The sequence below is a fragment of the Dipodomys merriami genome, unplaced genomic scaffold (genome assembly GCF_024711535.1).
Source record: "Dipodomys merriami isolate MVZ:Mamm:240054 unplaced genomic scaffold, mDipMer1.0.p SCAF_1068, whole genome shotgun sequence".
In the NCBI taxonomy this organism is placed as follows: domain Eukaryota; kingdom Metazoa; phylum Chordata; class Mammalia; order Rodentia; family Heteromyidae; genus Dipodomys; species Dipodomys merriami.
Genome location: NW_027202347.1, coordinates 83,658 through 100,407, shown reverse-complemented (window position 1 = coordinate 100,407; position 16,750 = coordinate 83,658). Strand labels below are relative to the sequence as shown.

Here is a 16,750-nt window from a genome sequence, read left to right as displayed (position 1 = left end):
CTCTGTACAGTATCTTCTCAAATAAAATAAAATAATATTAAAAAAAAAAGAATGGTGCTCTGCCACTTGAGCCATACCTTGCCTTCTAAGAGTTTCAATACAGAGTAAATATTTTAAAGGGTAACTATCTTTATTTTTCAAACAGAACATTCCTTCCTTTGCACAAATATTTTAAGGAAAACAAAAATAAACTATAATTCTTAAAATTAAAATGAAATTGATACTTGGAGTGAATTAAGTGATCCATAAACTAAAGATAAAAAACTTGATAAGAGCTGGTGTATGGACAAAGTGGTAGAATGCCACCCTGAGTTCAAACCTCAGTCAAACAAAAAAATGAGTTAATTTTACATTGAACACGGTGGCATATATATAATCCTAGCTATTCTGCAGGTGGAGATAGGGAAGATTGCATTTTTTAATTGTGAAAGTACCATATAGAGAGGTTACAATTACATGAGCAAGGTAATGTACATTTCTTATCAAGCATTGTTGCCTCCTTCTTTGTTCCCATCCCTTCCCCCATATGCGCCCCCCCACCAAAGTTGTAAAGTTCGTTTTTTGACATAACGTCTTGTACATCTCATTGTTGCAATGGATCCACCTGTATCCTTATTTAAACAATTTGTTTATTCCCTTCCCCTCCACAAATTATACCAACATCAACTACAGTGAAAACAGTGGTTATACTGTGGGGGAGGGACATACAAAGCAAGAAAGAAATCATCTTATAAATATGTTAGAAATAATCACAAGAAAGGGGCAGGAAAGTGGCTCAGTGGTAGATCACTTGCTTGCATGCATGAGGCCCTAGTTTCAATTCCCCAGCACCACATAAACAAAAAGAAAAAAGCCAGAAATGGTGCTGTGGTTCAAGTGATAGAGCGCTAACCTTGAGCTGAAGAGCTGAGGGACAGTACCAAGGCCCAGAGTTCAGGCCCCACAACGGACCCCCCCCCCTCAAAAAAAGAAAAAATCACAAGAAAGAAAAAAAACATGAGTCCTTATCTTAGGGTTCATTTTGCCTAACATCAACTTATCTGACCGTTTCTGCTTGTCTCAGACATATACTAGTTATTGCAAATAAGGGAAACCATGGGACCTATGTTTCTTTGGGCCTGACTTACTTCACTTAATATAATTTGTACCAATCTTTCCATTTCCTAACAAATGGGGCAATGCCTTTCTTTCTGATGGAAGCAGAGAATTTCATTGTGTATATATACCACATTTTCTTGATCCATTCATCTATGAAGGGGCATTTGGGTTGGTTCCATATCTTATCTATGGTAAATAATGCTGCAATAAACGTAGTCGTGCTGGTAGCTTTAGTGTGGCCTTGTTTGTGATCATTTGGGTAAACGCCCAAAAGTGGTATTGCTGGGTCATAGGGGAGCTCTATATGGAGTCTTCTGAGGAACCTCCATACTACTTTTCAAAGTAGCTGATATGGAATAATAAAATACCCCGAATAGCAAACACAATCCTTAACAGAAAAAATAGTGCTGGAGGAATATCAATACCAAATTTCAAACTTTACTACAAAGCCATAGTAATGATACCAGCTTGGTACTGGCACAAGAACAGACTTCAGGACTAATGGGATAGAATTGAGAACCCAGAAATGAACCCACAGACCTATAGCCATCTAATCTTCGATAAGGGAGCTAAAAAAAAATAGAATGGAAGAAAGACAGCCTCTTCAGTAAATGGTGCTGGCAAAATTCGTTAATCACTTGTAGAAAACTAAAGCTAGATCCTTATATATCACCCTGTACTAGACTCAACTCCAAATGGATCAAAGACCTGGGTGTCAAAGCAGACACCCTGAAAACATTACAAGATAAAATAGGAGAAACCCTAGGTCTCCTTGGCACAGGCAGAAATTTTTGTAAAAGAGATCCAGAAACACAGCAAATCAAGGAAAGGTTGGACAATTGGGAGTCCATGAAATTGCAGAATTTCTGCAAGACAAAGGTCATAGCTGGCAAGATCAATAGGAAGTCCACTGATTGGGAGAAGATCTTCACTAGCCATACAACGGACAAGTGTCTCATATCTACAATATACCTGGAACTCAATTAAATCCCCCAACAACAAATCCTCAAAGAAACAACTGCCCAATAAATAAGTGGGCTAAAGAATGAAAGAGAAATTTCTCTGAAGAGGAAAGAAGGATGGCCAATGAAGAAATAAATTCTCAACCTCCCTAGCCATAAAAGAAATACAAATCAAAACAACATTGAGATTCCACCTCACCCCAGTTAGATTGGCTATAATTAAGAACTCTATTAACAACAGATGCTGAATGGGATGTGGACAGAAGGGAACCTTACTGTATTGTTGGTCGGAGTATAAACTTGCTCAACCACTTTGGAAAGTAGTATTGAAGATTGCATTTTGAAGCCAGCTTGGGTAAAATGTGTTTCCAGATCAACCAACAAGCAGGGATAATGGTACACATTATAATTTGAGCTATGAAGGATGAGTATGTAGAGGATTATGATCCGAGGCTGGCCCCTGGCAACAACAGAAATGGATACCTAAACCTACATGCTCAACGTTATCTTTTGCAAAATGTGGAAGAGAAGCCCTTTAAGGCATATGTGTGTGTGTGTTCTATCTGAATGTCAAGGGTTGAAGTGTTGAAGTAGCATGGAAAATAAAAACATGGACCTCTTCTTGTTGAACTGAGGAGCATAACGTAAATTCTTTTTTTTTTTTTTTTTTGTCGGTCGTGGGGCTTGAACTCTGGGCCTGGGCGTTGTCCCTTAGCTCTTCAGCTCAAGGCGAGCGCTCTACCACTTGTGCTACAGCGCCACTTCCTAACGTAAATTCTTCTATGAACTCAGGAATGCAGCTCGGCTGAATCCCAGCTTTGAGATATTGCAATAACAGACTTTCATCAATTTTTCCTGCTACTGGAAAAAAGATACTAAACGAAATATTAGTGCTTAAGTCTCAAACACTTCTCTTTCTCATCCACTTCAGAGTTTACATGATGGAGAATGATCAAGTTTTCCTGGGGGGACAGTGCTCACCAATATGGGGCAGGATTTATCAGGCATGTGCTCACTAATATCTGAGAAAGCAAGATTGGAATAAAGGGGATATTTGGGGGTTTTCTCTTGGGTGGTATTTTTTGTTTGGTTTTGTTTGGTTTTTGCTAATCCTGGGGCATGAACTCAGGACTAGGGTCCTGTACTTGAACATTTCTGCTCAAGGCTAGTACTTTACCACTTAAGCCACAGCCCTATTTCTGGCTTTCTTTGGTAGTTAATTGGAGATAAATTTCTCAGGAAGTTTTCTTCCTGGCCTTTCAACTGCAAGCCTCAGATCTCATCCTCAGCTAAGATAACATGTATGAGCCACCAGCAACCAGCTGGAATACTTGGATTTTCTTGCTTTTTTTTGATCCTGTGGGGCAAGCCAGACAAAATGTAACATTTTCTTTTACCAAATAAGAAAGAGAAACTTTTAAATCCAACTGTATGTGATCTGTTAGAATGAAGAGTTTTAAATTTTATAAAAACTTCATATTTTCATTGTGCTAATACACAGAATCTTCAAAATCCAGAAAATATTCATTCTGATTATTATTATTATTTTGTTGTCTCAAAAAGAAATTGAGGCATTCCTAAATGGTCGTGTTATTCTTTCCCATATTTTCTTTTAAAAGGTCTTTGATGTGCTTCTAAATGTTACTGGTTTCTGCAAGATAAAAGAAATTCCCTAGTACCACTTGAAATATAATGCTCTCCGTTAGAGTTTATGAGAAATTTCTACCTTCCACATAAATTATCACTTCAGTTAACTCTGTTAGTGTAAATTGTGTCTCTCTTAGGAGCCACAGATTTGCTAAACATTAGTCAAAGAAATAATAGAAGCCATTCTTATAGGAAATGATCAGTTAAAACAATACTTTTGTTTATGAGTATGTGTGTTGTGATTTGGAGTTTTTTCATAGAAGGAAGTCGTGGGGATGGAGCACAGGGTCTTGTGCACACTTCGCAAGAACACTACCACTGAGCTGCATCCCTAGCCCCTTGTGTGTGGTTTTGAAATCATGATGTCACAAGCCTGTAATAGAAATCAGTATAGCAATTCTGGGATTTGCCATGCATTTATGGAAACGCTGAGGAAAGATGAATTTTTAAAAGTTCCTGGATGTGGTTTTCATATCCTAACATTAGGGAAACATTGAGAAAGAACAAAAAATAGTAGGTTTCTTGAGTGCTGAGAACAACCATTATCATTTGGGTTTTTTTTTTTTTTTGTTCTTTTGTGCTAGTACTGGGGCTTGAGCTCAAGTCCCTTAGCCCTTTTCACACAAGGCTGGCTCTCTACCGTGTGAGTCACAGCCACAATTCTAGTTTATTTTGTATATAATTGGAGATAAAAGTCCTGACTGGATTAGCTGCAAACTGTAATCCTCAGGTCACAGCCTCCTGAGTAGCTAGGATTACAAGCATGAGCCACTCATGTTGAGCTGTCATTTTGGTTTTTATCAGCCCATGAAACACATCTTTAATACTAATTTTCATGTTTTGACATTTTAAACTGTGGTGAATTATAAATAACCAAATTTCCAATATATAAGTGTTTAAGTTACATTGCTCATATTCATAGTGTTGTGCAACCATCACCAGTATTTAAATTTTTTATTGCTTCAAACAGAAACTGTAGAGCACATGGGCAGCAAAGATGGCGCTGGGAGGGAGTAGAGTGGGCAGAGCCCAATTGACCTTCTGATCAGTTCCTAACCAGTCCGTGAAGGCTTAGGTGCATGATAGGGTATGACCTTGACAGTGATTGGTTCCTCTTTCTCCTTTGCCTTTTTGTCTTTAAAAAGGGCTGCTCTCTGTTAATAAATGAGTTTTCTACCTGCTGGATTTGGCTCCCTCCTGTGTCTGATTGTCTCCCGGGCTGAGGGAGGCTGGGGAACGGGCGAGCGCCGCACTTACCTTTCCTCAGACCCCGTCCGTCTTTCGTGGGACGGACAAAGACCCGACAGAAACTGTATCATCATTAATCAATAAATTGTCACTCATCTCTTCCTCCCTCTAACTGTGGACAATCTCTAATCTGCTATCAGTTTCTGTTGTCTATTCTAGATATTTCTTATAAGTACAATCATACATGAGCTATGCTTTTGTGTCTGGTTTGAAATACTTAGTTTTATAATGTTTTTCAAGGTTGGTGCAGTCCATGTTACAGCATGGACAGAGTGTCATTTATTTCTTGTGGCACATTAATTTCCACACTATGAGATGCCATATTTTGTTTATTCATTCATCTATAAATGAACATTCGGAAGGTTTCTCTCCAGTATTTATAAATAAGGCTACAATGAACACTGGCATCCATGTAAGTTCTATTGTCCATTGTTTGTTTGTATCTTTACAAATAGAATTGTTGAGTCATATTGTAATTCTATGTTAGACTCTTTGAAGATTCACCAACTTGTTTTCTATGTGGTTGTAACATTCTACATTCTCATTACCTTAGCTGTGCCAAAAGAGTTCAACTCCTCCTCTTTTTTTCCTAGTCCTGGGGCTTGAACTCAGGGTCTGGGCACTCTTCCTGAGCTTCTTTTTCTCTACCACTTGAGCAACACCATCAGTTCCAGCTCTCTCAATTTATGTGGTACTGAGGAATTGAACCCAGGGCTTCATGCATGCTAGGCAAGCACTCTACAACCAAGCCACATTCCCAGACCATTTTCTGTATTTTTTTTTAAGTCACAGTCATTGTAGAAGGCATGAAGCAGTATCTTCCTGTGATTTTGATGGCATTTTCCTAGCAACTTTGGGGTTGCTTAGTGGTTCTTTATCTCTCTGCTTTGAAGAAATGTTTGTTGAAGTTCCACAACTATTTTAAAGTGAATTTCCTTTTGTGTTACTTGATTGAGGAGTTCTTCATATATTCTCTGAGGTTAAAATCTATAATATATAGTTATTTTCTCACATTATTTAGGTTTTCTTTTAGCTTTCTTGGTAATGAAACTTGGTCTGTTTAAGAATAGTATCTATTTTTTTTCTTTGGATAAAAAGGGATACAAAAGTTCTTAAAATAATAATAACAGCCATAATTAAAAATGCCATGGGTTTTTCTCTCAGAGGTTCATTGTTCTTAGTGTATAATAGATTAATTAACCTCTTTTCTTGTGTGTGTAAATGAAAGCTGCTTTTAGTTAGGACCTCTAGAGTTTTTCAGAGGTTAAAAATGATAAAATTTGATAAAACTAAGTATTTATTTCACTTATAGAACAACTTTCTCTCCTCAACCTGAGTAATTATTTATACTATACTATTGGAGTTAGCTAATATTAATTAGAGGAAGGACTTTTTATCAAAGGAAGGGATTACATAAGTTGTGGGAATACATGATGTATTGAGGAATACTTACAGGCTTCTGATATATTTTAGAAAAAAATTAAATTTAAGAGAATCTTCATCAGGCTGGGAAGTTGGCTCAGGGGTAGAGTGCTTGCCTGGCATGCCTGAGGCCCTAGGTTCAATTCCTCAGCATCACATAAGCAAAAAGAAAAAAGCCAGAAGTGGCATTGTGGCTCAAGTAGTAGAACGCTAGCCTTGAGCTGAAGAGCTGAGGGACAGTGCCCAGGCCGAGTTCAGGCCCCACAACCAGACCCCCCCACACAAAAAAAGAGTATCTTCATCATAGAATCTACAGAAGTTAAATGAGTCGTGAACAAAGTTGAAGTTTGCCCAAACGCACAGAGTACAGAGATGAGACCAAAGTGGGTAAGTACTACCTGGATCTCCTTACTGTGAAATATCCTCCACATATTAATGGGATAAATGGAACTTTTCCCAAGCACACACAATTCATACCCTCAAGATAGAAGCGATTCCATTCAAGTATAGGCTTTGGAGGAATTTAACATTCAACAATAATTTTAAGAGATTCTTGATTATAGTAGACAAAAAGGATTATATTGACCTTTCAGTCTCAAAGCTTTATCCCTATTAGAAAATCTTCAAAAAATGATTTTGTGACTTTGGAGAAAATAATTAACTATAAAGCTTCATAAATTATATTAGAAAAATAAGTTCATAAAATGAAGAGTTGATGCGGAGTTATGAAAGACTTCATACTATTTTTCAAAGTCTCTTGGAATCAAAATCTCTTCTCAGTGTTTTGAGAAAGTAGAAATGTATCTAGTGTTAGAATCATGGATACCTAAAACATTGAGTCATCCCAAAATTCATTGTATCCTTGAAAAGTACGTAGAGTTCTAGTATCTTAATGGCACTCTCATGTGGAACCCAACTATTTGTCTTGGCATTTAAAACTGGGGAAGTGTTTTCTAGGGAATGAACCTTTAAAATATTCTTTTCTAAATAAAACAAAGGAAAAATCTTTCTTAAATAATTCTTTAAAAGGATTCATCAGCTGCAGAGATCTGACCTTATGGGTATCCGGGATGTGCAGGTACAGCAATGCTTTTGTGGAAGGGCTCTGGGAATATGGAACCACACTGAGCTCCTGGCTAGAATATGCTGCCAACTACAGGCAGAGCCCTGTGCAGTTAGGTGACCTATTGAAGTCCTCATTTATTTCTTTGTCATTGAAGGCAACTTTTTTTTTTGGGGGGGGGTCCAGTAGTGGGGCCCTTCTGGGCCTGGGCACTGTCCCTCAGCTCTTCAGCTCAAGGCTAGCGCTCTACCACTTGAGCCACAGTGCCACTTTCGGCTTTTTTCCTTTTGCTTATGTGGTGCTGAGGAATCGAACTCAGGGCCTCAGGCATGTAAGGCAAGCGCTCTACCACCGAGCCACCTTCCCAGCCCATTGAAGGCAACTTTGAGATAGTGGTGCAGGCCCTGGAATCAGCAGGTATGGCTGCTCTGCAAATGCACTGCCACTCATTCAGGGAAGACAGCTTGAGCCCTGGGTAGCTTCTGCAGGTGTTAGGCCTAGCCAGGACAGGTTAGCTGTGCAAGCTGGAAGTGGCCCACAATGTGCGACTACATGCTGGCATGTGCAGCAGTTGTTAGCCCAGGTGGGATTCCCTCGTCTGACTTCACTCATCCTCCCCATTAAGGCCTTTGACACACCCTTCACTTCTGTCCCAACTTCTAAGCATGAAGACTGCCTCCTTGGCTCCATCTCCTGAGAGCTCAGTCACATGACTTACCTGATAGAGCTGAGTGTGGCCCTCTCCATGCTGACAGGGAAGATCCAGATTCTCCTAGGGTGAATCTCAGAGACTGAAAGGAGGAGGGATGGGTCAAGCACTCTGGTCATTGGCTTCACAGGCTGTAGGGGCACTGAGTGATAGGTAGAAGAACAGCTTATTCACAAAGCCCCAAGCTCAATGCTCTCTGGAGCTGCACATAAGAGAGCACAAAAGAGAAATAAAGAAGTTGGAGGACCAGGAGTGATCCAGAATATTGAGGGACCTCAGGGGACTGCTTCTAGTTAGAAAGAGACAATGTGTAAATAGGCATCAAAACCAGGCTTGCAATCCCAGCACTCAGAAGCCTGAGGAAGAAGGAAAGTGAGTTCAAGTCCAGCATGGATAACATGGGGAGACTGCCTCAAAAAACAAGGTCTGGAGGTGTAGCTCAAATATTAGAGTACCAGCCAGTGAGCAAAAGCATCAGATACTGAGTTTGAATGGTGTCTTGGTCTTCAAAATAAGAAAAGAAAGAGAGAAAGAGACAGAGAGAGAGAAAGAGAGAGAGAGAGAGAGAGAGAGAGAGAGAGAGAGAGAGAGAGGAAGGAAGGAAGGAAGGAAGAAAGAAAGAAAGAAAGAAAGAAAGAAAGAAAGAAAGAAAGAAAGAAAGAAAGAAAGAAAGAAAAGAAAAGAAAAGAAAAGAAAGAAAAAAGAAAGAAAGAAAAATAAGGGCTAAAATGTGCCTTGATGCTACAGTGTTTGACTAGCACATGAAAAACCCTGGCTGTAATCCCTAGCATAGATAGGAGGAAGAGTGGGGGAAAGCAAGAAGAGCAGGACAGAGAGGGAAAGGGGAAGGGGGAAGGGAGAGGGAGAGGTCTCTGTGAAAAGAACATGCTAACTAATGGGTCTAGAATGTTGCTTTATAAGGCAAAGCTAACTATAGTGACTCCTGTAGCTGTCTATTGTGGTGCAAAAAAAGTTCCCAACACTGTATGACTGGCATTATCTCAGGTCAGGTATAGAAATCTGGCTCAGCTGGGTGACATGAGGTTGTTGTCAGCTGACTGTGGGACTGCAGTGTCACCCTGGCCTTTCTGAGCAGATATTAACCCAAGATCATTCATGGGAATTGGGGGAATGCCTGGCCTCCTCCATAAGCAGGATTATCATAAGGTCTTAGCTAATAGTTTCACCCATTTGCAGTTATGATATCAAGAGGGGCATGCACAGACAGTGAGGGACTCAGTCAGAGACAGGGCCCAGCTGCCCCTTTGCTGATGTTTGCTGCCAACACTATCTAAATCAGAATTAATGGATTGTGGATATGGTGCCTCTGTTGGGGATGTCTGGCTTTCCCTTCCTGGCTCTACAGTAATGGATTCTTCTATTGTTAGAGTAATGGCTCTTTTTTCTTACTAATACCTCATTTCCTCTGTAGCAAGCTCTCAGAGTGGATGTTCTCTCCAGGATCATGTACATAACTCCTTTCATATGAAAATGGTTGTTGATAAAATCTGCCATTTAGGTGAGATGAAGACAAAGGTTTCATTGGTTCAGGTTAATTCTGAACCACACAGCAAGCCCAGCAGCTGTAGACTGTCTGAAAGCAAGGGAGCCAGCCTGCATCCGAGTGAATCATATTTATGGACACAGACATTTGCATTTCATGTAGCATCATGTGTCACAAACTATTTTCATAGACTGCATGCAGTCAGGTAAGAACAAGACTTGCCTTGCAAGGTGTAGTCTTTGTTCTCTGTGACAGACAAGCAGATGGATTGCTCACATCCATTGTTGCTCACATGGAACTCCTCTGATTAGTGCTGATTATTCCATGCTCTACAGCCTGTTCAGGACATGATTGAGAATGCTGGACCTGGCCAATTGTGCTCTGAACCATGTGGACATGAACTTCTTGGCAGACTGTATCCATGCTGCCCAGCTGGATGTGTTGCACCTCAGTAGACACAATCTGCTTCATTTATATCCCTCTACTTTCCTCAAGCTCCGGCAACAAGTTGCCCAGATAGTGCGGGTGTGGACCCCAGTGGAGTGTGCTATTACCCATAGCTATGTGGTCATGATGATCCTGGGCCTGTGTTCCTGCCTCTATCTCTAGGAGCTCAAGTTCCTTGCTAACCTGCTGTCAGCCTGCACCCTCAAGCGCCTCTTCTCTGCACTGTGTAAACTCCCTGAACTTCATTACATGGAGTTCCTGGTGCCTAAGAAATACTACCTGGAGAGTACCAGGATGAGCTGGCCATGTCCACATATGATCAGTAGAAATATGCTTGATTGCAGAAGAGCTGCATGCCGTGCTACTATGGGCCAAGCAGGAAGACATCCCCACCTCCCACCACTTTTCTGGAGTTTTCACCCAATAGTTAATGAGACCAGCCATGAGCTTGGTGCTTTCTTGCTTCAAACTTTCAAAACTGCTTTAGAAAACTTTCCCAGGGGCTGGGAAGGTGGCTCAGTGGTAGAGCGCTTGCCTTGCATGCTCGAGGGCCTGGGTTTGATTCCTCAGCATCACATAAGCAAAAAGAAAACCCCGGAAGGGGCGCTGTGGCTTAAGTGGTAGAGTGCTAGCCTTGAGCTGAAGAGCTGAGGGACAGTGCCCAGGCCCAGAGTTCAGGCCCCACGACTGAACCCAAAAAAAAAAAAAAAAAAGAAAACTTTCCCAGAACATTAAAACAAGGAGAATAGGCCCTTGAATTGTGCTAAGGAAATGTCTTGCATTTCAACCAGCCCTGTTGCCCAGAGATCAATTCCTATATCAGATCCTAAGGCTAAGATGTAAGCAACTGTAGTTTCAATGAAAAACCTTTGTTAGAGAAAGCTGTAGATACACATGACAGACAATGTAGGAAGAAAACATGCCTTCTAAATGTGACATCGGAAGCCCTGGGGTTCAATTCTTTTTCCTTTTTTGTGCCAGTCCTGGGGCTTGAACTCAGGGCCTTTGCACTGCCCCTGAACTTCTTTTACTCAAGGCTAGCACTGTACCACTTGAGCCACAGCACCACTTCTGGTGTTTTCTGCTTATGTGTTGCTGAGGAATCGAACCCATGAATTCATGCATGCTAGGGAAGCATTCTATCACTGAGCCATATTCCCAGCCTCCTGGGATTCAATTATGGGACTAGGTGAAGCTGTTACAGCAGAGGTCCAGGCATTGTGGTAGAGTGTTCAATTGGACCTAGGGCAGCATGTGCTGGAAGCAGTAACAGGGAAAAATCAGATCACTTGTCACAGAATACAAATAAAAGGTAATGGGTACATTTCTTATCAAGCATTGTTGCCTCCCACTTTGTTTCCTCTTACCATCCCTAATAAGAAATGTACTCATTACCTTGCTCATGTACTCATGTAATTGTAACTTCTCTGTAAGGTATTTTCACAAATGTTTGTGTGTGTGTGTGTGTGTGTGTGTGTGTGTGTGTGTGTGTGTGTGTGTGTATAAATACAAATAAAAGAAGATCTCATAGAAAAACAAACAAGAGAAAAAGACTGAAAATGAAAAGTAAAATGGAAAGGGAACCCGACTTTTGGGCCTAGCAGAAACTCAGCAGATCTGGTAGGAATTGTTCTGCATGGTGTGGCAATATTTCCTGGAGAATGTTTGCAGGGAATAGAAGCAGGGCTGGTTTTTGGTTGTTACCAGTGGCTTTGTGCTTGTTTTGCTCTGCATCCAGCTCAGTGAAAGCCTGATTTGAGGGTATCTCATGACTAAGAGATGCTCCAGTATTTCTTAGTAAAATTCATATTCCATTTTCTGCTGAGCAGCTAGATTCATTTGACCACCAGCCTCTACCACTCCCAAGCCTCTTCCTTTGGTTCTACTAATCAGAGCCAGCCCTAGCTCTGGGAACAGGCATTAGAACTCTATTCTGTTACAGTAACATTCTTACCTGCCAGTGGCAGTCAACAGAGAGACCCAGTTCTCCTTTAGAGATGCCAGAGACCTTCTGCAGCTAGCTGAATCACAACTAGCTACCAACACTTTTCTGTTCAAGAGTTCCTATGACTCTAACAGAAGTCACATACTGGGGACTCTTTTCATTGCTCTCACTAAAACGCCACAGCACTGTATAACCTGATGTCCCCACATTCTGCTGCAGGAAAGGTAACAGGCTGGAATCTGTGCAATTTGGCTTGAAAAATTTGTTACAGTGAGTGAAAGATTGATTCCTGCCTAATTCCTCCAGCTCAAGCAAGACACCAGGTACAAGAAAACAAGCGTGGCCACATGCCTGTCAGCAGGCAGGTTCCAATCAGTGCCTGGCCAAGGATATAACACTTGGTCCCCAGGGGACAATAGCCCTTCATCCAGTGTAGAACATTCAACTTGTGGGCCTGGTCAAGGAAGTCTCCTTGTGGCCTAAGAGAGCATAAGCCACTTTTTATTTTCTGCTTCTTTGTGAAAACAAGCCCTATATAAGTCCATCCAAAATATAGTCCCTCAAACAACCTCCAAACCTGAAAGGTCTATGCACCTTGCTGGCAATAAACAGTCCCCACCTGTTGATCATTGAGTCTGGCCTATTCCTTTTCTGTTTTCCTCCATTTTCTTAACAGTGAGAATGCTGAAACAGGTATGTGGGTTCAGGAGACAATCATTCCCAGGTTGCCAATGGATGTTCATGGCTACTTCTAGATTTTAGGTCTGATCCTACTCTATTCTTACTTTGAGGTTACCTGAGATATCCTTAAAACAAATTCCCCTCATTAGTGTCTAAGACAACTTAATCACTGTTATTTCAATTCTTACAGGGTCTGAGAATGAGTCCATCAAAGCGGGCTTAGAGATTAAAGAAGTTTGTTAGGTGTTACAGAAGTTGTCCTGCCAGGGACACAGTGTAGACTTGGGAGCTAACACTATGACCCTAAACATGAACACAGCCTAGGCTATTGAAGGCAAAAAACACAAGCAGGTACAAGCTGCAAAGTTGTATTAATATGATAACATCAACTTTTTTTTTTCAAACAAGGGACTTTTACAATGGCAAATTCCTGTTATTTCATTCCTCAGTTTCAAGCAAGAGATTATTGCATTCCTCAGTTCCCCATAAGAGGTTAATATTCTGACTCAGTGTCCTTGCTTGGTCTTGGGGTCTTTTATCTTAAGAGATCCTTACATTCCCCTTTCTTTTTGTAACTGAGTCAAATTCTTGACTCTTTTTCCTGACTCAGGAGGCTGTACTGGGCCTGAAGGGCCATCAGCTTGACAGTCCCAATTATTTTTTCTATAAGTGATATCAAAGACTTAACCACACAGGAACCAGTAATAACAAGTAGAAGAAATAGTATAATTGCTGGTGGCTAGAGATACTAGCCACCAGGCCAAAAGGCTTTGAACCCATACTAGATCTAGTTTAGCAGATGGATGCTGGTGGAGTCCTTCACACAGTTTACCTAGAACCTTTATGTTTTCTTCTCCAGCCGTGATTCATTTACACAGTATCAGCACTCTTCCCTTAGAAAAACATAGGTTCCCTCTTTGGAAGCTGTGAGAAGGTCTAGTGCCCTATGATTCTGCAAGGCCACCCCCGCTAGAGAGTTCAGTTGTCTTTGTATGCATGCCAGAGACACTGAAGAGGCATGAGTATCCTCATCTACCCTCTCCTCAAATTCTTGAGCAAGTTTTAAACTATGTCTTACAGCACCTCCAGCAAAAGCTGCTCCTCCAACAGAGGTAACCAGACTCACCCCTAACATTATAGGAATAAAATCTGTCCTCTTGGTTAAGAGGTGGGATAACAATCTCTGAAAATTTTCACTTTTGGTATAAAGATTTAATTGGGGAACTGCTGTTATCAAAATCCAAGAGGCCAAGGTTGGATTAATGTATGACCATAGGCTTCCATTGCACCAGAACATAGTAGGAGAAGGGGTGTGACATCAAGATACCTGAAGCAGTTTGTCATATTCCACAAGTTGAGTTGGTTGGTAAAATTAAATTGCTACAATCAGGGACATTACAATAGCAGAAGTAAGAAAACTGTCCCCTTGTCTCTTTGATTTTAAACTGCCAGTGGTAGTTAACATCATTTAGAGCACAGAAGCATAAATGAAAAATTATGATGAGATAAGTCTTAGCTTGAGAGGCTTTTCAGGGTCCTTATACACCATCCATTTGTCTCTTCTGGTAGCAGGGCCACCTTAAGTGGTGAAGCGTGGATCCAGGACCAGATCCCATTCACCTTGACAGTGGTTGGAGCTGTTAGGATAGCAGTATAAGGTCCTTTCCACTGAGGATAGTTAGTTTTTTTTTATGTCATATGACCCACACAGTGTCTCATGATCAGTAATTAGGGCAAACTACAGGGGCTGCCTGCAGGAGTGCCTGAAATTGGGAATGGAGTTCCTGTTGAACAGTCTGCAGTGCCTGTAAAGACTGGAGCAGTCATCTATGTCAACATTGCAGTTTTTAAGCGAGGACACAAGAAGGATGGTCTGCCAAACATCATTTCACAGGGCATAAACCCTTTGGAATAGACAATGCAATGGGAGCGCAAAAGGGCAAAGGGAAGGAGTCATTCAGTCATGGTAAATTTAAGAGAATCCCCTCTCACAACGAGTCTGCTCTAATTAGCTAAACCAGCATCTAGATTGAAATGGGCATATCCTTCCTCCCTACCATACAGATAAACATAAAGAATAGTTCCACATCAATTCACCCATCCTGACTCTATGTATATGAAAGCTAGTTTAATTTCATACCAACTTACTCATAAGCTTCATTTTTAAGACATATTCCTACCATTTGTTACATACTTAAACTTTCTGGGGTTTGTCTTCTTCCCCTTTTCACTGTGACAAACATTTTAAGACAATCCTTATTTTTATATCCTTTTTTTTTTTAAATCCAGATGAGATTTTTTTTTCAATTCCTTTCTAAGGCTTTCTTTACTACACTCTTTCTTTCCCTGAGTTTCTTTGTGGCTTTTGGGCCCATTTTGCTTCTTTGGCTTGAGGAACCAGGTTATCAGAACTGCCTCAAGGCATCCCTTGGGTGGAGAATTTTGTTAAATTTTTAATTCTAATAGCAGGGGTGAGTTTCATTCCTCTTACTACCTCCATTGATAAAGATCTCTCCTTTATAGCTATTGTTGGAAGCGGCCTTTTACCACACCCAAACCAAGCAAGGCTTTGATTGTAGAGTGGATTTCTAGTTTCCTAATCCTTGAAGTGCCTGAGGCAAGCCAGTGATATCATCCTTGCCCTCAATATCTACTGTGGGAATAGAGAGAGTTACTGGATATCACTGAAATAATATACCACAGACTCAGTTTCAGCAGATCCAAAGCAGCTTTCCACTGGGAAGCAGTCAGAGGTGATGGAGTCAGGCAGGAGTCCAGTCCACTGTCACTATGGTCAACATGGTCAGGATGACAACATAGATTTCCTTCCAGATGACTATAAGGCCGTCCTTGAACTTTATCCAGAAGGGTGGGTAGAAGCAGCAGCAGGGTCCCACACCGACTCAAAAGGGTTATCACACATTTTTCTGGGCTGCAAATTTCTACTAAGACTGGTTAAGGATATGTGGCATAGGCTTGATAGGCAGGTGTCCAGCTGGTTTTTAAGGCAACATTTGAGGCAGTGGCCCAGGAAAATTGACCAGGGTGACAACTTTTATTAACTAGATAGTTCTTTTAATAAGGCTTGTAACCATTTCCAAAATGTGCAGTCTCCACACTTACACACTGTTAGCACTATGTCCCATGCCTCTTCCTTTTCAGGTAAGGAAAAAATTATTTCTGACCCCTTTTTGTGGCCATCAGTACTTTAATACAAGAACACATACACAAAGACATTAGAGAGGGATATGATACAATTCAAATAACATCTGGAGCTTGAAAATATTGTGCAAATGTGAATGTCTTAGAATCAGTAAATGAGAGTGGTTATATAAGATGTTAATAGTATGTTCATAGTAAAAAAGCAGTGAAGAAGTATGTGGGAACTCTCACTACTCTTTGCAACTCTTCTTTGAGTTTAAAATAATTTCAAAACAAGAAGGCTTTCAAGACAAGATATGGCTTAAGTATATCCATCCCATATATTTTGGTTTTGTTTTTGATAAATTGTTAAATCTTTGAAGAGGAAGCATTCACCCAAAGGGAGACAAAACATTCAAATCCAACTTTGACTCCCTAACCTGTGGCATATATCTCTGAATTTTTTATTTCCCTATAACTTCTCAAAGTACAAGATAGTTCTCAATTTGACACTTCGAGATTTGACTCATGGAGGTCGTTGGCACCAAAGGTGAGCAAGTAAGAAGCAACATTAGCCAGGCACCAGTGGTTCACACCTGTAAACCTAGCTACTGAGGAGGCTGATCTGAGGATCACGATTCAAAACCAACATGGGCAGGAAACTCCCTGCAATTCTTTTTTATATTGGCGTGGGGGTCGGGTGGTGGGGCCTGAACTCTGGGCCTGGGTGCTGTCCCTCATCTCTTCAGCTCAAGGCTAGCACTCTACCACTTGAGCCACAGCGCCATTTCTGGCTTTTTTTTCTGCTTATGTGGTGCTGAAGAATCGAACCCAGGGCCTCAAGCATGCAAGGAGAGCTCTCTACCACTTAGCCACCTTCCCA

The 16,750-nt window shown here is 40.9% G+C and overlaps 1 pseudogene; it reads left to right on the top strand.

The window, feature by feature from the left end:
* Window positions 1-16,750, top strand: part of LOC138814811 (tubulin beta-2 chain-like) — a 96,382-nt pseudogene that overhangs the window by 43,357 nt on the left and 36,275 nt on the right.